Raw genomic sequence first — 23,092 nt, forward strand, 5'->3', positions numbered from 1 at the left:
GAAATAGTCGATAGTAAATAGTAACAAAATCAGTCGGACCGAAAATAGCGACTGAAAACAGTCGACTGAAACAATCACTGCTGCGTTTACTCACTCTGAATAACATATGCAACCGTAATACCACTACAGAGCAGTATTTGACCCTATTTAAGTGCAATCTGAAGGAGTTTCTGCGTCGTTTCGTGACCGTCGACGAAACATGGATCCACTGGCATACACCAGAGACCAAAGAACAAGTCGAAACAATGGACTTTACCCGACGAAGGTGCTCCGAACACCACCAGACTGTCCTATCGGTTGGCAAGGTGATGGCCACCGTTTCTGGGATTCATAAGGAGTAATCTACATCGACCACCTAGAGAAGGACAAGACGGCCCTTCTAATGCACCGGCTCACACCGCCTATATTTCAATTCCAGTTCTTTTCTTTTCATCTTTATATGTTCCTTCCAGCGAAGTTTTGCATCGAGATTCATTCCAAGATATTTAGCGTTGTTGCTATATGTAATGATAGTGTTATTTAATGTTATTGGCGCTTGTACGGTCTGTTTATAGATGAACTGCACATGTACAGATTTACTTTCATTAATTCTTCTTTTCCAAACTTGTGTTTAATTATTTATATAGTCACTTATATATATACATATATATATAAAAACACGTTTTTTATAGATAATTCGTAATTTTGTAGATAATTCGATAATATTCGTTTTATTGTAATTTGTATTGTATTTTTGTTGTTTTCCCTGAACTTTAATTATTTTTAACCGACTTCTAAAAAGGACTAGGACTATATATATATATATATATATATATATATATATATATATATATATATATATATATATATATATATATATATAGATATAGATATAGATATATATATATATATAGATAATACAATACAAATTACAATAAAACGAATATTATCGAATTATCTACAAAATTACGAATTATCTATAAAAAACGTATATATATATATATATATAGATATATATATATATATATATATATATAGATATATATATATATATATATATATATATATATATATATATATATATAGATATATATATATATATATATATAGATATATATATATATATATATATATATATATATATATATATATATATATATATATAGATATATATATATATATATATATATATATATATATAGATATATATATATATATATATATAGATATATATATATATATATATATATATATATATATATATATATATATATCTACAAAATATATATAAAAACGTGTGTTTTTATATTGTCTGATTAGCTTCAACAACGGAGCAACAGTAGCAATATCATCAAAATCTGGCATGATATTAATTTAAAAAAACACGATACATTAACCTGATATGAACATATCGAGCAGTTTTAATTAAAAATACATTAAGGAACTAATTAAATCAAACCGATACAAAAAAAACCGTATCATTCCATTAAACGGATATATCGAAAACAAACGGTCCCTATGGCGTAGTTCGATGGATAGGTATGCGGCGCATTTTCGCCTTAATTCCAACATCTGTCGTTGCGTAATTCCGTCTGCCACCTGCGCACGCACACCTACCTCACCGGCCAGATCTAGACGATCTGGTCCGTTCCAATTCCCAGCCGGTAAACGGAGGTCACGAGACGCGGTGACCTTTTTAACTCCTTTAAATTCGCCAAAGTGCTGCACGCCGATCGACTGCTGACACCGCGATGACTTTAAGCCGCGCCTTGTATCGGAAGGATAGACATCGGCCGGCTCTATGGACGCGGATGCCGATTTCGTTCTTCTCTCGTCCGGTACCAGACATTCCCACAGGTCCCTAGGTCGGAGTCTCGTTTTTAAATGTGCATGTTATGACATGTGTAGTCTATTCAAAGTAACAGTGATTTCAAGTCATCAAGATGTTTAATGTATCATACAATCATTCAACATTGCGACCATACCAATTAAGGATCTTAATGCATTATTATTATATAAAAATAGAGGTGAATAAATTATTGTTTTCTAAAAATAATTATGTATTGACTGATATCTTTTTGTGCTTAAAAGTACGATAATCTATTCATTTTAGGCTAGTAAATGTACAATATGTTAGTCGGAAGTTCGAGGTAATAAATTAATTAATGGGGTTTGTATGGAAAATCGAGTTGTAGACAATGTCAAAAAGGCTGCAGGTTATAATCTAATAATCCCTAATAAGCGAGTACTTAAACAGCGGCCAAGGAAGGGCACATTAAAAACATCTTTAACGGTATATTACTATTGTAATATTTTTTTATTATGTATTTGTTACAAGCCAGGCGCAGAAGAGGAGTTGAGATTGTAGAATACATTACTCCATCTCCGAATTTGGTACATGCGCACTTTCCTGCATAAAATAAACTCTTTTCGAATCGATCCATACAATGGATCTAATAAAAACAACAAAAAATCTAGAATATTTAGATTTTGTGTTACGTAAATAATTCTATAGCAATAATAATTACATTTCTGTGTTATTCTTGGTGGTCCAACATACATTGGTATTAAAATATGGAAGAACAATGGTAAGTGCAGAATGTAGGTTAAATTTTTAAAAGTTATAAAATCCAAACAGCATCAATTTTATTTATAGTCAGAATGTTAGCTGTCATATTTATAACACATCATTTTCAACGACATCGTATCGGTATCAACATATGCCAAAATTTAGTGATAACAAGAACAGAGAAGAAAATTATTCGTGTTGTATTGGAAGTAGTCAAATAATTAATGAGGTTTGTTCATCAAGAATGGTAGAAATAATTGTAGTAACTGGTAATAAGTAAAAAATTATTTTAAACATAATATATTTTAGTAATGATTTAAATTATCTTTTAAAGGTAATATACAGCTAGAATTTGTTGAGAGTGAAAGTGGAAGATTGTGAAATTCAGGAAATCAGACAAGAAGAAATTATACAGCATTTTGCTAGGATATAAGAACAGTGTACAGTGATATACGAGATACTTAAATTTGCTGACAAAGGTAGACCTGGATCAAATAAACAAAATATGAAACTATCAACGACACCCTAATGATCTAATAACAAGGGAAATATAATGCATCAATATTATTAAAAATGTAGATAAATAAATAATTGTTTTGTAAAAATAATAATATAATAAATAGTAACAATAATAAAATAATAATAATAATTGACTGAGATTTCTATCTGTTTAAAAGTACGACAATCCGTTAATTTTAGGCTAGTAAATGGTAAACACAATATGGTAGTCGGAAGTTCGAGGTAATCAATTCATTAATGGGGTTTATATGAAAAATCGAATTGTAAACAATATTAAATATATTTTAATAAGCGAGTACTTAAACAGCGGCCAAAGAAGACCACATTAAAAAGGACATTCTTAAACGGTATACCACTATTGCAATATTTTTTTATTATATATTTGTTACAATATTACGAGTCGTTGACGCCTAACCTATAATTTATCTTTACAATAACTTCAATCTAGGTATATATCTAACAGGATCCATCAGCCCTATCTTAGTCTCTAGTGTTTTTCTGGACTGTTTTTCTATTAAATGCACCTCGCTACTCTACATTACACTGATTCTCTGTCCTATTCTGGTGTTATCCAAGGCTTCTACTATTTTGATGACTATTACACATCATGATGATGAATGGAGTCTGTCCTTATGTCTCCTTGCAATTCTCTGGATTCTCCTGGCTAAGAGCAGGTATCTGAATGTCTCTATATATGTAATCAGGCTTGTAGTTCCTCGGTGGACCTACAATACTTCTCGGATTTTTTGCCGGAAACTTGTATTGTGTTGTATTCATGTTGGTTTTCACGGAACATCGCCACAATTGTATTCCGTAAGTCCACATAGGTGTTAATACCTGCTTATGTAATTGCTATTTATTATATACTGATAATAGTGATTTTCTTTCTATTAATCAATACATTTTCCTATATTTTAACTCCAGTTATTTTCTTTTCTCTTTAACATGTTCTTTCTAGCGAAATATTGCATCAAGATTTATTCCCAGATATTTAGCTTTGTTACTATAGGGAATGCTATTATTATTTATTGCTATTGATGGATGAGCCGTCCAATTTTACTTGAACAGCATATGCACAGATTTACTTTCGTTAATGTTTATATTATTAATTTCCTGAGGTGTGTTTCATGTCACAAGTGTAGAGTAGGTAAAGAAATAGCCCCAATATGCTTGTGGTACACCTGCTTTAACTTATTTTATTGTAGAGTAGGTTCCCTCTCATTTGACTCTAAACATTCTGACCGTAATGCAAAATTTTAATACTTCAGGGATGTGTTTCGGTAACATTTTCTGTAGTTTATAAATAAGGCCGTCATGCGGGTGGGACTTTATCGAAGACTTGTGCTTCATCTAAGAATATAGCTGAACCTAACCTTTTATTTTCATAGGCTTTTTCAATTAGATCTGTTGTTCTATGTACCTGATCAATTGTTGAAAGCTCGTTAACAAACCCAAGCAGGTGTGTAGATATTGGTTTTTTCCTCTATAATAGGTTATATTATTTTCAACAAGAGCTTCTAAAGTACCATAGATATTACTGATAGCAAGTGAGATAGGTCTATAGACCTTTATTGTATTTGATGTATTTTGATGTTTTAGAGTCATGATAAATTCAGCCATTTTCCAAAAATCTGGGAATGTTTTAGTCGAAATACTACATTGATCAGGGTGGTGAAATTTATAACTCCAATTCTTGGTAGTTTCAGCATTTGTCCTATTAATTAGCCATAGCCTGTTCATGGCTAATTGAACCAACGGATTTTTACATTCCATGTCCAGCAAATTATATTTAGAATCACTTTCGTTTGTGTCGAACAGTTCTTTTTAGTTGCTTAGCAGTTCGTTGATTGTTGCGTCCCGAATATCCAGGTCTCTTATAAATGGACTGTGTAGACATAATTGTTTTATGCATTTCGTGACATTTAAGAATAAATAATCTCATCATCATGTCGCCGTCATCTAATAGATTTCGCAAATAGTTATGTATGATCAATAAGCACTCGATATCAAGCTCAAGAGGATAGAATATGATAAAAAGAAACGAGCGGAATAAAAACAAGGTCAAAGATGTTACTTCGATAAAATGTAACTTCACAAAGAATTGTTAATGTATATACAAATTTTGAAGCCAAGCATATACGGTATGAAACCACGAGGCTGCATAAAAATATCCAGCGTCAAATATGACCTAAACTTATCAGAAAAAGTTTCTTCGGAGCCTTGTTAATAATCCATAATATATTAAAAATTAGGACACTCACAAAAACTTAATGGTACCTATAGCGGTACTATATACATATACCTACTATATATATCTACCTACAACTTTATAAAAAATATTTGCCAGTGCCAAAATAATAAGACTACAGTTTTTCGAACAGCAGAGTTTTTTTACAACAGAGATTTTCGAACACAGTTTTCGATAACACAACATTTTTGAACCATTTTCAGCATTCAGTTTCATAACAATCCGCTAATAATTCCATAAGCATTTGATTTAATGGAGATTATAAAATGGAATATAGAAGATCGTTAAGTCCACAAGGCATAGGAGTTTGTGAATACGTACGAACTATATTTAGCAACACTGAAAGTAACGGTGATATACACAATTCTTCAAAATTAACTTACTTCAAATGAACATATATTATCACAAACATAAATTTCATATTTGACACATTATTAACAATTTTGTGAGTATTTGTTAAACGGACGTTAAGTAAGTTTAAGTAGTTTATTCTTTAATTAATTTTTTACTGTGAATACTTTCTACTGACACATAAGTGAATATTTCTTTGAGAGATGTGCGTATTACGCTCCGGAGAAAGTTTTACGTCACAGTCCAGCATCTGTCTATATTAATTAAAAGGCTTCATTTTCTGAATACGTTCGACAGACTAAACAAACTTACTTGACCTGTTTAAGATTAATTCAATTGAACAATATTACAATGACGTCCATTTTTAAACTGTGATTCAGGCTTAATAATATCATGTTTAGAAAACAATTGGAGTGTGCTTCATAAAAATCTGACCTTATGTCTAAATATAATTAAGTTTATCTCTAATAAAACCAGTCTGCATCGCTTTCATTCATCATAAATATTTAAATTATTAACATATATTACAGTTCTGGAGAGAAAACGTATTTTAAAACTTAATTTGTTAATGAGGAAAATGACATATGGCTCAATAGATATTTACTTAAGATGATAACAAAAGACACATGTTCTCATTTCAAAATAAAAATGACGAGATTAGAATACAATATGCACGTATGTATATTTTACATTATAACAGTAATAATATCAAAAAAATATGTACATAAGATGCAAGAATAAAAAAATATGCATACGAAAGAAATTAAAGTACAAAAAGAATCTATAAGTTGTATAATTTATTTTTAATAATAATTTCTGATATGTCCTACATGAATATTTATATTAAACTGAAAGAAATAAATTACACATAACAAGGATTAAATAATAGGAAAGGACGTAATGATCCCTGATAATCTGGATTGTTCATACTATGGTTGATATCTTGGGATTTTAACTCTTACACTATTTGAATATTACAGAAGTGCAGTTTTTCATCAATTAGCTTACATTTTTGTTAATGCTTTAAATGTTTTTAAATACAACATATATATTATCTTTTACAGATTGCTGGGAAATATTTCAGTCATATAGTTTATAACTTTGTATAAACCTATCTTCAAACTTCTGATGCTTTCCAACTGGCCGCTAATATCGAAACCATAGCCTAGAAAATGTTTTAAACAATTAGACTATATATAAAATGCTACGTTGGTATCAAGCAATATTAAGCAAGATAGTTAACATATGTGACAATAATTAAAATCATATTTCCTAGAAACCAAAAAATCCATTTATTTTAACTTTTATATTAATTTACCACGGTTTTAATTTTAAAAAGTACGTACTCTACGATAAACATTTTAATTAATTTATTTAACTAATTAGTTTTAGGGTTTAATTTTAGGAGTTTTATTTATAACTTGATCAAATACTGAACTAGATCAAATAGTTTTAGTCTCTTTAACATCTTGAGTGAGCGATCATGATCTAAGATCTGTAGAACCTCAACACTGATGCTAATAGAGCTTTTGTTCATGTTTTTTGGACATAGTAGAGATAGTTCTTTATTACATTATCGACAGTTTCTACCTTTAGTACCTTATGCAGATTGTCGTTACGAATGTACCATGAACCATCAACAATACTTTGTAGTATCTTGTTTTGTATTATTTGCGTGTTATTTATTTACCTGAACGCAGAGTTGAACGCAATAAGTCCATATTAAGTTAATAACAAGTAATTTTTTGAACTTAAGTGTGAAATCTTCACACTTCTTCTTACCATATGGTTTCCACCTGAATTTAACAGCTTGGGTCATGATATCAAGATATTTAGTATTTCCGTGCGAGACTACGTGCTGGTTTATATATACTGGCTTTAGTGAAAGTAACACCGCCATAGATATCTCTTGTCTTTGAAAATGTCAAATTTCGTGACTAAAAACAGGCATCTGCGGTACGCATTACTTTTCTTATTTAATGAAAAGAAAGAAATCTCTGAAAGTCATCGCTTGATGGTAGAAACTTATAGTGAGCACAGCTTTAACCTTACAAACATGTGAGGTGTGGTTTCGAAGGATTGGAGATACGAAAATCCAAGAATTATTGCATGAAAACATAACACAAACTCAAAAAGAGTTAAATTTGACCCAAGAAACGATTATTGACCAATTAGCAGCAATAAGGAAAATCCAAAAAATGGAAGGGTGGATGCCACATCAATTAAATGGCACACAAATGGAAAATCTAAATCAAAGGTCTATGAAATGCTGCTTCAAATGTATAACCAAACGTCATTTTTCCATCGAATAGTGACAGGCGATGAAAAATGGATTTATTTTGAAAACAAACATTGAAAATCATGGATAACTCCTGGCGAAGCCGACTCCAATGCCAAATCGTTTTGGTCGCAAAACAATGCTCTGTGTTTGGTGGAACTAGAGTGGCTTGGTGTATTACGAACTCTTCAAATCTGATGAAATAATTAACAGTGATCGCTATCGACAACACATGATCAATTTTAATCATGCATTCATGGGAAAACGTCCAAAATGGGTTCGAAGACACCGTAACGTAATTTACAGCACCATAACGCGCTGGCTCATAAAGCAAATTCGGTCACGCATTCGGTAATATCGCACCCGCCCTACTCTCCAGACTTTATACCTTATCCCGTCTGACTATCAACTTTTCACATCACTGGACCACACGCTTGCAGAGTAGCACTTCGCCAATAGAAAATAGCTCGATGAATGGTTTTGCTCAAAAAAGAAACATTTTTTTTTTGGGATGGCATCCATAAATTATCCGAAAGATGGACAAGATTTATATAATTAGATGGCCAATACCTTGAGTAAATACTTTTTTCCAATTTCTTGGAAATTATGTAGGTTTTTCCGATAAGAACCGATAAATACCTTCGTGTACACCTGCTAATATATAAATCTGGTCTACAAAATAAATAAAAGCATGGGTTTTACTTAATATAATCTTGTTAAAAGTAAAGACAAAAAATGGGCCCCCAATGTATCATGTAACTTGCAGATATATTCTGTAGGCTGAGTTTCTTTTCGTTTTTTTATTGTACGGAAGTTTGCATTGTCATGAATTTGTGGGGGACCAAGTTACCATCACACGAAAATTTTTGTTTTGTAAATCGACTTAAAGTTAAAAATTCAAGGAAAACATCTTATAATGATATTTTTGGGGAAATTAGATGGCTCGGTGAATGGAGGTAAAACGAAATGAAACGGTAGTGTTTACATTTTGTGACCGTTATTTATAGGCTATATAAAAAATGTGAAAAATACAATTAGATAAAACGGATGGCAGCGGTGTTATCTGGAGACAAGGCTTGGGCAGTCGATGGTAGCACGTCTAAACCAAACGATGGTCGAGTACTGAATCAATGGGAATACCCTTCAATAACATCCCAGATAAACGTCTCGGTGTTGCCAGCTATTCGTTATCGGGTTCTAGTTGACGCTGCTGGCACACCGCCCGTTTTCAACATCTGGGATTATATTTCTGGGTATTGTGTAGACCGTTATTCCACTATGTAAAATTCGACATGCCTCAAAGTCGCTACAATATACTATCAACACCCGCTCCAATACCCCATACAGCAAAAATCCTGTACCCGCTCCTCCCTCATCTGTACATTCCGAATTCGGAATTGAATCTGAACCAAAAGTACCACACCTCGTCAACTCTGAAGACCTCAATGACTTAATAAGTGACTTAAATGTTCCAAAAAATAATTTACAGTACACTGAAAGCTTGATGGGGGATTATATTTGGGGGTTGATAAGAGAAACTTCTGCTGAACATGACAAGTAAAACTGTTAATGTTTAAACACTTGGACTTGGATTTTAAGAAAAATACACCATAAATAGAAGTTCGTTATATTTTAAAAAATCATTTTTATATGCCAGTTTTATTTATTTTTATTAAGTTGGTTTTTAACTTTTTTGAAACATAAAATTAAATGCAGAACTGTTTCTTGTTCTTATTATCGTATGTAGGTATAAAAGTAACAAAAATTAGGTACAATGTCCCATGCCCAAAAATGCCGTAGACCGGAGTAATTAAACTGCTGTGGTGTATTTGAGCAGAGGGTGAATAGATTTCCATCTCCAACATCATTGAAGCAATTACCGCATACTTTGGAACAAGAATGGGACAACATTCCGTTGCAAATTATTCAGACATTAGGAATCTATCCCGAGAAGAAATGCAGCTAAGCACAAGAAACATTTTCCAATCGCTTGAAGGGAATATAATATGGGAGTTATCCAAGAGCATGGATATGTTGTGCCGTATAAGTTAAGGTCAAGAGATACTGGAAGGCATTTGGTCATATTAAATACTGCTACAACGTCAAAATCGGATAGATTTTTCGCATCGTATTATTACTAGTAATCCAACATGATAATCGAAAGCAAAAAAAATCCAAAGGAGATAACCTGCTTTGTTACGGCTCCAAGCTAGTGCTTTGTAATTGATGGGATTAGCTTGGTATGGTATACTATGAGCTACTAAAATCTAATAAAACCATCAATGGGTATTAAAATCGACTACAATTAATGCGTTTGAGCTGAGCACTGAGTGAAAAACGACCCGAATACAAGCAAAAACATAACAATGCTGTTCTTCAGCATAATAATGCTCGACATCATGTGAACCGGTGAAAGAATACTTGGAAATGTGCCGCTTCACCCGCCGTCCTCTCCAGACCTTATCCCTTCTGAATAGTTCTTCTTCAAATATATGAGTCAAGACCTGTGTGAGTTGTTGACGAAAATGAGTAGATTCATGGGGTTCTCAAAGTACATCGTTTTTTTTTAGATGGAGTCGGTAAAATACCTGAATAATTGAAAAGAATAACGGCTACTAATAGCCTAATACATATCTATCTAGTATTACATCATTCCGATGCAAATTACTCAGGCATTAGGAATCTATTCCGCGATGAAATGCAGCTGCTTAGTCAGGTGTTCATCTTACTTTGTCCATATTCTGTACATAATACGCATAAACAGTCTTGTTGTCATCAAGCCATACAAAAGAAAGCGTCAGACCCACTCTATCGGCATCTATTTCTAATAACGTAAATTGAGCGATCAAAAAGGCACAAATACAGATATTTGTCGAATGATTTATCGAGTTGTACGTCATCCACGCCAACAAATAAAAAGACGATCACCGACAATCATCAATACCGATCGTTCTAATATTAGTTAAGAGCATTAATAGGTGATAGAAGTCCTGCGGATCGGCGGGCCGTCACCGCAGGAGACCGGCGCGCGGGGAGAGAGAGAGAAAAGGACAGCAGGACGGCGTCGTCGGCGACGAAGAAGCGCGAGCAGCCACAAATCCGAAGTAGAAGAGCGTGCGGGTGTGAGAAAATATCGCGCGCCGGGTTCACAACAGATTTCGCGGCCCCGGGCTACGGCCCCGCTCGAGAGAGAGATGGGGGCTCAGCCTTTGCGACGTTGCCGTTGTTCCCAGCGTTCGGATAAGATCTTTTTTTTCTTGCGCGGTTTTATTCGGTTTTTTCGATATATCGTTATGATTGTGCACAAAACGATTATGCTAGGTCCAGTGGCGTATTTTAGAAATTGTTACGGACTATCATTAGTTGACATTTCTGTTTTTATATGCCAAAAAAATTAAGACTTTATTCCGGATTATCAATTTGGATTCAGCAAACAATATTTCAAGATTGACACTGAAACATAGATGGCGCTAGTTTTATTGATTTCGCCACTTTTTCCATTAACAGCAAGCTGTTAAAATTCCATGATATTCTACACATAAATTTGGAAGTTATTGTGATAAGACTGACACTGCTTTTGTTATTTTCAAAACAATGGATCGAAAATAATTTCGTGTTTTAATTTTACACTGGTTCTTGATGGGAAAAACACCTTTCAATGGAAACAATGGCTTGAGAAGTGTTATAAGAACTCCGCTCTAACAGAAACAACAACTAAACGTTGGTTTGCTGACTTCAAACATGGTCGTAGAGATATCGATGATGCAGAACGCATTGGACGTCCAAATGAGATGGTAACACCTGAAAACATCAAAGAAATCTACAAACTCGTTTTAAATGAACGAAAAGTAAAGTTGCGTGAGTTAGCTAACATCGTAAAGAACGTGTTGGTATTATATTGCATGAGCATTTGATTATGAGAAAGCTCAGTTCAAAGTGGGTGCCGCCTTCAGTATCGACCAATACAAAAACGTGTCGAAGATTCCGAGAAGTGTTTTACCATGTTTAAACGTAACAAGCCGGAATGTTTATGTTGATATGTGACAATGGATGAAACATGAATCCATCACTTCACTCCGGAATCAGAACGTCATCTGATTCGACAGCAACTTCGTCCATTGCACCCGAAAGCACAACAATCGATTGGAGAGGTTATGGCCTCGGTATCATGGGATGTGCATGGTGTAATATTCATCGACTATCTTGAGAAGGGATATACCATCAACAGTGAATATTATATAGCGTTATTGAAGCGTTTGAAGGCCGAAATTTCAAAGAAACGACCGCATATGACAAAGAAAAAATATTTGCTTCATCAAGACAACGCATCGTGTCACAAGTCAACCAAAACAATAGCAAAACTACATGAAGTGAACTTCGAATTGCTCCAACAACCACTTCATTTGCCAGATTTGGCTTCTAGCGACTACCGGCTATTCGCAGACCTCAAAAAAATATCCACCGATAAGAAATTTTGCTCGAATGAAGAGTTATCGCTCAAACTGAGGCCTATTTTTAGGCAAAAGATAAATCGCTTTACAAAAGTGGTATTGAAATGTTAGAGCGGTGCTGGAATAATTGTGTGGCTCTTGCTGGAGATTACCTTGATGAATAAAGCCAATTTTGTATCAAAGAAATCGCGTTTTCTTTGTTACGCCCTGGGATTTTCAGTCCATTTATTAGTATTATGTACTAACACATAGGTTTGATATTATTTGAACATTTGTCTATATTTTTATTTAATATTTAATTAATATTTTAAATTTTAACTTTAATTCTTAAACGTCCACCAAAGATTTTAAAATTGTTCTATATTATTTTGTTATCTCTTTTATATTGTTCTTAATTGTTCAGTCAAAGTTTTTATTAATAGTTTTATATTAACAGGAACAAAATATATCTCATAATGACATAATAAAGGAAATATAGCCCTCTATATAGCAGTTAGTTCGCATTGGAATTGTTGTTAATGATATGTTCTTCATCACCAGTTGCATAACCATCACAATCATTACCCTTTTTATCGTTAGATCAGCATTTCACCAATTACTAAATGTATTTCAATATGAGTAAATTTAACTTTAGCAAAATAACTAATTTTCTTAATTTGTAAGTCATCAAATTGGCACGCGTTTGATATGAACCTTTGTTGAAAAATTCCTCCAATTTTTCAGCACTAAATTTTATCAAATGTTTATTATTTGTTGGACTCAAAAACAGCTTTTTCTAATATGCAAAATTCGATATAAAAAAATAGATTTATTCTTTAAACAAATAAAATGTACCCTAATAATCATTTCTAAAACGCTACGCATTAATTCCAACACCTAATAAAGGGTTTTTCTAGAAAGTAGAACCTATAAGAAAAGAAATAAATCATAAACAAAATATATAGATTTGCATGCAATTGGTTTTATTAGACAGTATTATTTATCTGTTTGTATTAAAATGTATAATTTCTGGAATATAGCTATTGCCGTGAATCTAATGAAGATTCCATTCTTGATTATTGATTTTCTATAAGGTTTTCGAATTCCAAAATCCAGGTCCGGATTAAATTTGGTAATTTAGCTATCGAAGGTTTTTGTGTCTTCATCCTCCGGGTAGGTCCAATGTTGACTATCTTTTAACTATTTAATTTCTTCTGTAGGTCCACCTTGGCATCAAAATATGTTTATATATGAACTTAAAAATTAATTTTAAAGGATTAACAATAGATGGTGTTACTGTATATTACATTGTGGTGACCGCCGTGACATTTTAGGCCACCACGCATTCACGTACAACAAGTTTAAAGGTTTGCAATGCCGTTGGATTGGTACCATGCAGTTCCAGGCTATAAAAGACACTCTCACACACAAAAGACGCTCTACAACTGAACCAAGCGATAGCATGGTACAAATTCTGGCGGCTTTAGAGTAACCCGAGCAAAATTCAAGCTATTCTGTTCCACCGCAAGAAGGAGTTTCGCGATATCGCCTCCAAATCTATAAAGTCCCTATCCCTTGGCTCCAGAAAGACTCATACCTCGGTCTCATAAATATGCTCAGTGTGAGGTTCTCCAAAGGAACCTTAGAACACGATAATACCTTAATAAAATCCCTACCCGTCCACAAACCCCGACAGTAAACCACCGGTAGTAAACAAACTACAACAGCCCCAGTCGTAAACCAGGATCTCTGTAGCCCGCAAAACATTCACATCCCGAACCTGAAGCGACTTCAGCCGAAGACCATTTGGTTCTAGCTGGTCATTCCAGTAAACAAAAAAAAACTTCTTCCTCTCTTTTCTTTTCGCCACCCCCTTGTAACAGTACCATTTCCACAGCGCTACCGTACTTCTTTTACCTAACCTAATATCCTGTCAATTCTCTCGTCGACCACATGTATCATTCAATGTTAAAATAAACAAGTTTTATTCAGCCAGTGTTTTTAGTTCTCGTGCAAATTACTTCCAAAATTAGTAGTGAGTGTTCGGACAAACAATCGCATCGATAGCCGCACATTTGGACCGACCAACCGACCTGACGAACATTCCTACAACACCTCATCTAGTATATTTGTAAGGAACTTGATGTTGAAGCCTCACTAATAGATTTCACTTTTTAGTAATATGTATCTTTTCGCCGAAGTGTGAACAAAATATCTTTTCAGTGCATCAGTAAATATCTCAATTTTTATCGAATAAATCGCATATGTGGGAAGTTTTACTTTTTACATCAATTATTACAAACATTTTCATCATAAAAGCGGTTGAAGGTCATTGAAGGTGTGTGAGAAATTTATGGCAACTATGATCCTTTAGTTTCGACGTAATAGTACTGGTTTTGTGTACTTCAAAAAATTTGAAGGCGAGGAATTGAAGGCATTACTTAATGACAATCCCTGTAAACACAAGAAGAAGATACAGAATAAATGAAACCTTTTCCAATCGCTTGAAGGGAATATAATATGGGAATTATCTAACAGCATGGATATTTTGTACGACATGAATTGAAGTCAAGAGATACTGAAAGGCATTTGGTCATATCAAATACTGCTTCAACGTCAAAATTGGATAGATTTTTCGCATCGTATTGTTACTAGTAATCCAACATGATAATCGAAAGCAAACAAAATCCAAAGGAGATAACCTGCTTTGTTACGGCTCCAAGCTAGTGCTTTGTAATTGATGGGATTAGCTTGGTATGGTATACTATGAGCTACAAAAATTTAATAAAACCATCGATGGGTATTAAAATCGACTACAATTAATGCGTTTGAACTGAGCACTGAGTGAAAAACGACCCGAATACAAGCAAAAATATAACAATGCTGTTCTTCAGCATAATAATGCTCGACATCATGTGAACCGGTGAAAGAATACTTGAAAATGTGTGCTCTTCTTCAGATATATGAGTCAAGATCTGGGTGAGCAAGGCTTCACTTCTTTTGAAGATGGCGAAAAATGAGTAGATTCATGGCGTTCTCCAAGTACATCATTTTTTTGAGATGGAGTCCGTAAAATACCTGAATGATTGAAAAGAATAACGGCTATCAATAGCCTAATATACATCTACCTAGTATTACCGGCTGATAAGTTCTGTACCCTCAAAACTAACATCCTTCATTAAACAATTTATAGGGAAATGCGGCTGATAACAGGAAGGAAACGATGACAACGCGCGTCTCTCGCCATCAAGATGACTTCGTCCCGCTTTAATGCATAGGTGCGCGGTGGGCGGCGGGACAATGGCCCAAAGGGCGCGACCGTCACGACATCTTGCGGTATTTATCGACAGACTGTCGCAGGAGGAGGCGGCTCAAATGCCAATAGACAATCTTTCGCGATGCCTTTTCGATTCTGTTCCGCGTGATAATCGCTGATTACAGTCTGCGGCGAGATGCCGCCGTTAAAAAGCGTCGGGAAATTGCCGAAGCGACGTCGAATCCGCGAGCCGAGATACGAAAATTAACCTCGTGGGTCGGCCCAGGCCGTCGCGACCGCTTCATAAAACGAATTACGACGACGATATTCAAAGGGACTCACTAGGCTCGCCGCGGAATTATTTATTACTACCGCGAATATTATTTCGATTAGGTTCTTCTTCTTTTTCGTTCGCTTTGGCGGAAAGCGCCGGACGCAGATCAGGTGATTTTTTTAAGAGCGTTTTATATCGATATTGTCAATACTATAACTCTTTTTTTAACTCTTATTAGTTCCACAATTTTCATAGAGGGCAATAAGTATTCGTTATGTTTATATTACATATATATTAGAAATTATATATAAAGTATTAATAAATTTGTTTTTATAAAAGGCTTTATGTGACCGTCACGCAAGATCAGACAATGTGTCAGTGTCAATCGCTATTCAAGAGATACTGTTCTGGAACCATTCCGTGATGTTGACATCGCCCATTTATGCTGACTTAATATCTGATTGTTGCACAGAAATTGGATATTGGATTTAAATGCTAACATATATAATTTATATATATATATATATATATATATATATATATATATATATATATATATATATAAACTCAAGCAGTTCTCAAGAGGACTCCTCAAGCAGTTCTCTCTTCGTTTACCATCTATTCTTTAGCTCTCTTAGTCGACTGCCGTTGGAGTCCTTTTATTTTTATGTTTTGTTCTAATTCTGTGCCCTGGTTGCTCACAACTGACGATTACCGAAAGACTTTCTTGCGAATTAATGAAACACTTTACTTTACACTACATAATTTATTTTCACTAATTACAATTTAAGTGAACCAAGGCGATCTTTCAAATGGATTTTTCTATCTATAGTTCTCGAACCTGACCTCACGAACTTAAATGAAAGAGTCAAGAAGTGAAATAGGATTAGAATAACTCAATTCGAACTATTTAAGATGGTATGTATGTCACGCCTACTTCCAAAGTATACTGCATTAGCCAAAGTCCTTTTCTCCTAGCCAAATGTTAATTATAAATGTTTTTCCATACTCCAAATAAGCCAGAAGCCAACGAATATGCCGATGAGACCAAAATACCGCCATAAAACTATAAAAATGCAGATTTTATATATTAGAATTTTACAAACATAATTAACAATATAATTAATTTATGTTTCCGACATCTTTAACAGTTGGGAGCCGCAAATGTGCTAGTATGTATTATTTGCAATATTTGCAATACCAAATCCTGCTTTTTTAAATCTAGGATCTAAAAATGTGGATTTCCCGCATATCGTATTCATTTCTAAAATTGGCAGTCTTTTATTGATGACATCTAATAGACAATTTTGTCATTTTTCCCCCATTCATTTATTAAAATCCTGGATTTGATGGAATGTTGCAGTCCTCTTATTAACCGTATAATTAAAGACATCGTTGGAATATCTTTCACCAGATAAGTCGGTGGTCATTATTTCAATGGGCTTTAAAAGTCAAACACATTCTGTTAAGATAGTCCATTCGTTAACAAATAAAAACTGTGGTGCTCTTCTTAATAGCCAACAAAATAAATTGTTGAATATTAAAGTAGAGTTTTCCTATCAGAAAATGTATTTATTGCAAATATTTAATATACTTTATTCACCTCTTTACGGTTAATATTTTTATAAGAAATTTAACAACTACTGCTGTAAAAAAATCTATGCAATTTCTGAAACCTTTGGAACCTAATTTGAGTTTTCAAGATTTTAGGAAAAAAGTTTCGACAAACAAGACGCTTGGACGAAAGTCGTGAAAGTTTATCAAAAAAGTATTACCTATTATACCAGTTCAAAGTATTACCTATTATGCCAGTCAAAAGTGTCTTACTATTTATTATTTACAATTTAATTTTTTTGCCCTTAAAAACTAGCGTTCCAAAATGCTGCTATATTAATTTACAATATATAGTTATTGACAAGCAAACGACAGAAAAAAAATCATAAAACCACATATATTACATATAAATCTATATTAGCATCAATTCGGCGCATTACTTTCAAGGTCGCGGCTAGGACGGAGGGCCAGAACGTTAAAAATCAGTCGAATAAACTAGTCGGACCGAAAATAGCGACTGAAATAGTCGATAGTAAAAAGTAGTCAATTAGTGAACAGTCGATAGTCGATTTCAGTCGACTGTTCCCAATACTAATTATTATTTTAACTATTACGAACTGATCAATTTGAAGTTGTTGCCGAGCAATAAATTAAATTTGTTTTGTTCGTAATTTAATTTTGTGTATATGTCACTAAATTTTATTATTATTTTTATATTGTTTGGGCTCGTTACCGACTTCAAACTGAGCTTCAACTTGAGCATAATATTCTAACCGTTACACCATACAAACAGTTCGCTACTTTGTTTCTTCGACGTCTCATATCATATGTTAAGGTTAGTGCTAAAAATACAAACTGAATAGTTTTTATACTAAGTTATTTCAGATTTCTCGTCACATCAGCTCAGCAATAACATTGTAAACAAATATCTGACTATTTTAGATAAAAAATTATGTGAATACTTAGTACGTGCCTCGACGTACCCCCTTCACGCCATCAGAATCCGATTTGCTTCCAATGGAACCACCTCGGAAGTTCACTCTTTCGAATAAAAAAATTTTTTAAAATCGGTTCATAATTAACGAAGAAATCAGTGAACATACATTAAAAAAGTACATATACAGCCGAACATAAAACCTCTTCGTTTTTCGAAGTTCTTTAAAAAGACATTTTTAGCCATCGATATGCATAGGCAGTACTTTGATAACAATATAACCAGTCACTTATTTTTTTATTGGAATGTATTTTTTCTAAGCTCCTATATATGTGTTATTACAGTTTTTGCACATTATTATAAATCCTGAGAAGTGGTGAACATCCAAAGCTAACTGAATAATGTACGTTACAGAACTTTATTATTTTTCTAATTATTTTGTTGATCACATTATAATTCATTACTATTGCTCAAATGAATTAAAATACTTTCTACATACTATAAATATTAGACTATCCTAGCAATTTGGAACAAAGTTTAAATTATATCATTTAAAACGTCAATCGCTTCTTCAAGAACCTTTATTTTTTGGAATTTATTGTGGTATTTAGCTGGTCATATTGGCTAGATTACTGCGAAGGAATATCTCAACGTCATCAATGATGAAATTCTTACTATAACTACTATATCGCCAGGAAAGTTCAGTCTTGGTTTGAAGAGCATCAGAATTTCATCAAATATCTTCCTTGGTCAGCATAATCGCCAAACCTCATATAATTGAACCATCATGGAGAATTTTAAAGCAGTATATTTCTATCTCTAACATAATTAAGGCAGTTGGCGGATGTTTTAGTACAAGAATGGTACAACATTCCGTTCAACATTCATTTCCATCTCAGACGCTTTACGAATCTATTTTACGAATAAATTCAGCGGCTTTAGAAGCAAATTGTGACCCAATACTCAACTTTATCAGCTCATCATTTATTGTTCATCCCCTGTAGATATATTTCCTTAGCTAAAAATATAACAATTTGCTTCTTCACGAGTTTTTATAAATATACAAACCTCATAGAATAGATCTTAAGCATTAAACCATACTGAACACTGATGTAGATTATGGCTAAAGCTAAATATACACCTCAAACTGAATTCCAAGACCTAGTAATAGATGCATATATTATCAGAAATTAACGTACAACGTCTTCGAACTTCATCACGAACTAAATATGTACGGAATACATCATCGCCATTAATCCATATTATTAACTGAAAGCCAAGCTGCTATTTGCCTGGAAGTTTATTAGGTTTCGCAGCCACTGATGCCCGGCTTCGAAACGGTATAATTAACATTGGAGGACGACCATTACAAATGCTCTTCGGGCACCGATATTGGTAACGAGTACATGCGAAATCGAGTAGTCTCAATCGCGATTTCTCTCATGCCTTTACTCTTATTACCTGTTGTTACCGTTTTCTCGTGCGGGTCAGTTACGCACGAATGTGTCAGGGATGACGCGCGATCGACTGTGTTCTCAAATTAATATCATCCTATAACAGGTCAATTATAATGTCCCCGGCTGACACATAGATGGCGCTACTCGAACTAAATCCATATACTTTTTAGTTAGCACTAACCATCAAAAAATGTGTGTATAAATTTGACAGCATTCGGATCATTACTTTGTGAATTATAGCATTTTGAGTGAAGCAACTTTTGTTATTGTGAAAAAAATTGATTAAAAGAAATTTCGCGTGTTGATAAAATATTGCTTTTTGAAAGGAAAAAAATACAGTTGAAGCAAAAACTTGGCTTGATGCCGAGTTTTCGGACACTGCCCCAGGAAAATCAACCATCAAGGATTGGTATGCTAAGTTTAGACGTGGTGAAATGAGCATAGAAGACGGTGAATGCAGTGGACGCCCAAAGGAGATTGTTACCGACGAAAACATTTAAAAAATCCACAAAATGATTTTGAATGGCCATAAATTGAAACTGAATGAAATAGCAGGCACCAAAGATATCAACTTAACATGTACATCATATCATTCACAAATATTTGGGTATGAGAAAGCTTTGTGCAAAATAGGTGCCGCGCGAGCCCATTTTTGACAAAAACAACGACGAGTTGATGATTCGGAGCAATGTTTGAAGATGACGAACCGTAATAAACCCGAATTTTTGCATCGATATGTAACTATGGATAAAACATAGTGCCAGCATTTCACTCCGAAGTCCAATCGAGTCATCCGAGTGGACTGCACACGATGAACCCACTCGAAAGTGTGGAAAAATGCAACAGTCGGCTGGCAAGATTATGGCGTCTGTATTTTGGGATGCACATAGAATAATTTTCATTGACTACCTTGAAAAAGGAAGGACTATCAACAGCGATTATTACATAGCGTTATCGGGCCGTTGAAGGACGAAATCGCCGAAAACGGTCGCATTTGAAGAAAAAGGATATGCTGGAAGGAAAAAAACTGGAATTGAAATATAGGAAAATTTATTGGATAACTGGAAGAAAATCACAATTATCAGTACATAATATATTGCTATTATATCGGCAAATCTAAAACCTATATGGACATACGGAGTTCAATTATGGAGATGTTCTGCAAAGAGTAGCATAAACAAAATACAAATTTTTCAGAACAAAGTCCTGAGAAGTATTGTGGGCGCACCCAAATATTACAGGGCTGACTACCTACATCGAGACCTTCAGATACCCACAGTCAGCCAAGAAATCAAGAGAATTGCAAGGGGTCATGAGGAAAAACTCCATTCTCATGAGAATATTGAAGTATTTCAACTTTTGGATACCACCAGAGTAGGACACAGAATCAAAAGAATCAAACCATCTAATCTTGTGTAGTGTTATGTAGTGAGGTGCCGATAGGGAGCTAGGACCCATGGATCCTCCTAATTACATACCTAGATTTAAGTTATCATAAAGACAAATTGTAGGTTAGTTGGAAACGACTAGTAACAATGTAATAATTAAATAATAAACAAAAAATTGTCCATTCCCTGTATATATTATTTGATATTTAAAAATTAACAACACATACCTTAAAAAGTAACCATATTCATAAAAACAATAAACTTTATTAAGAACACCTAAGATAAAGAGATAATTGAAATTCTATGGTATTTCAAATTTGTCATTTTGTGGAGTTGAAATATTTCCTGCAGTTGAAACGATAATTAGTCATTACTGAGCCTTCCACGAAAACCACCTCTGTTCGCTACGTAATTATAGAATATTCACATGCATAAATTCTAACCGTGTGGGCGGTCTATGAAATTTATGAACTAATAATGACAGTCGGTGTCATAGAACCATCGAGCGTTGATGAATCTAATATCAATTATGCGAGACGAACATTATAGGTGGCTGAACAATTGAAAAATGTTTATTTTATGGGTGAGGTGCTGTTTGCAATAATCATAGCTCGTCGTTGATTATGTCTGTAAATAATTGTTAGTATTATTATGTAAGAATTGTGAATTTATTGTTAATTTTTTTAAAACTACAGTGCTTTGAAAAGATTTACACACAAATTATTTGCCAATGTATTGTCTTTTACTAATTACTGCATTATTCTATTTTTCTGCTAATGCTTGAATTTCGCCAGTTGAAAACCATTGAATTCATAACTGATAATAGACATGATTCCTGTAATAAAGAATCATTCAAATATTCATGTATAATAGTGATAATGTAGCTGCGCTGGAAACAACCTTATTTTAAATTGATAACTCAGAGTTTGGACTATGTAACCAATACATTTTACTGGACTTTGGATTTAGTTTCCATGTGTTTCCAATGTTTCTTCCATCTGGGTTTGGCATACTGAATATCAAGATATTTTCTGTTTGCATGTAGAATTTATATGCCGTTAATGAAGGTGCGTTGTGAAGTAATCCCCTTATTTGTAAAATCTATGTGTCGTTTGTGATTCATTCAATCCATTTAACCGTTTTTTAGTGAAGATGGTAACTTTACTCTACTACTATTGCTAACGTAGTGAGAAGATTGGGCACTGGCCCCAAAATATTTTCTTGTGGTACGCCATGTCTTATCAATTTCAGATCAGAGTATGTTTCTTCATATTTAAAATGGAAGTATCGATTACTCAAATAACGTTTGAGGAGTAGATAGAAATGCTTAGGGATATGTGACCTTATTTTATACAGTAGGCCTTTTGCCATACTCTGTCTCATGCGCAAAATAGCCTGTGTAACATTAGACAAAGACACACAAGTAGCCTTAATGAAATAGGGCTATTTACTTCCTACTTCACTTAGGCTTTACCAGGTTTTGACATCGTTGACCTTTACCTCGTTTTACAAGGTCCTAATCTGATGCTTTGTTCAAATGAAAGTGTTACTGCCTAACTGAATTAATTTCTTTTAATACTTCTACAACATATTGATTGTGTAATGTATATAAGATATCTATCTACATACCTTAATATTAGTTCTATTCGAGATTAAATTTATGAAATTTATACAAACACTGAGTAGTTTTTTCAAAATAAACATCATTTAATACAGTTATTTCAGAGATAACTGTTACTCCGCAGAAAACTTAGGGATATGCAGCTCTTTGAGGGATGTAAGTGATCCCTTCATACATGGTTGGGAAACATAGAATTTAAATTGTGTAAAGAAAACCCTCGAAGAGGTTTAACAG

The sequence above is a fragment of the Rhynchophorus ferrugineus genome, unplaced genomic scaffold (genome assembly GCF_030347505.1).
Source record: "Rhynchophorus ferrugineus isolate W39M unplaced genomic scaffold, kcgeb_rfMv2 rfM1, whole genome shotgun sequence".
Lineage (NCBI taxonomy): Eukaryota > Metazoa > Arthropoda > Insecta > Coleoptera > Curculionidae > Rhynchophorus > Rhynchophorus ferrugineus.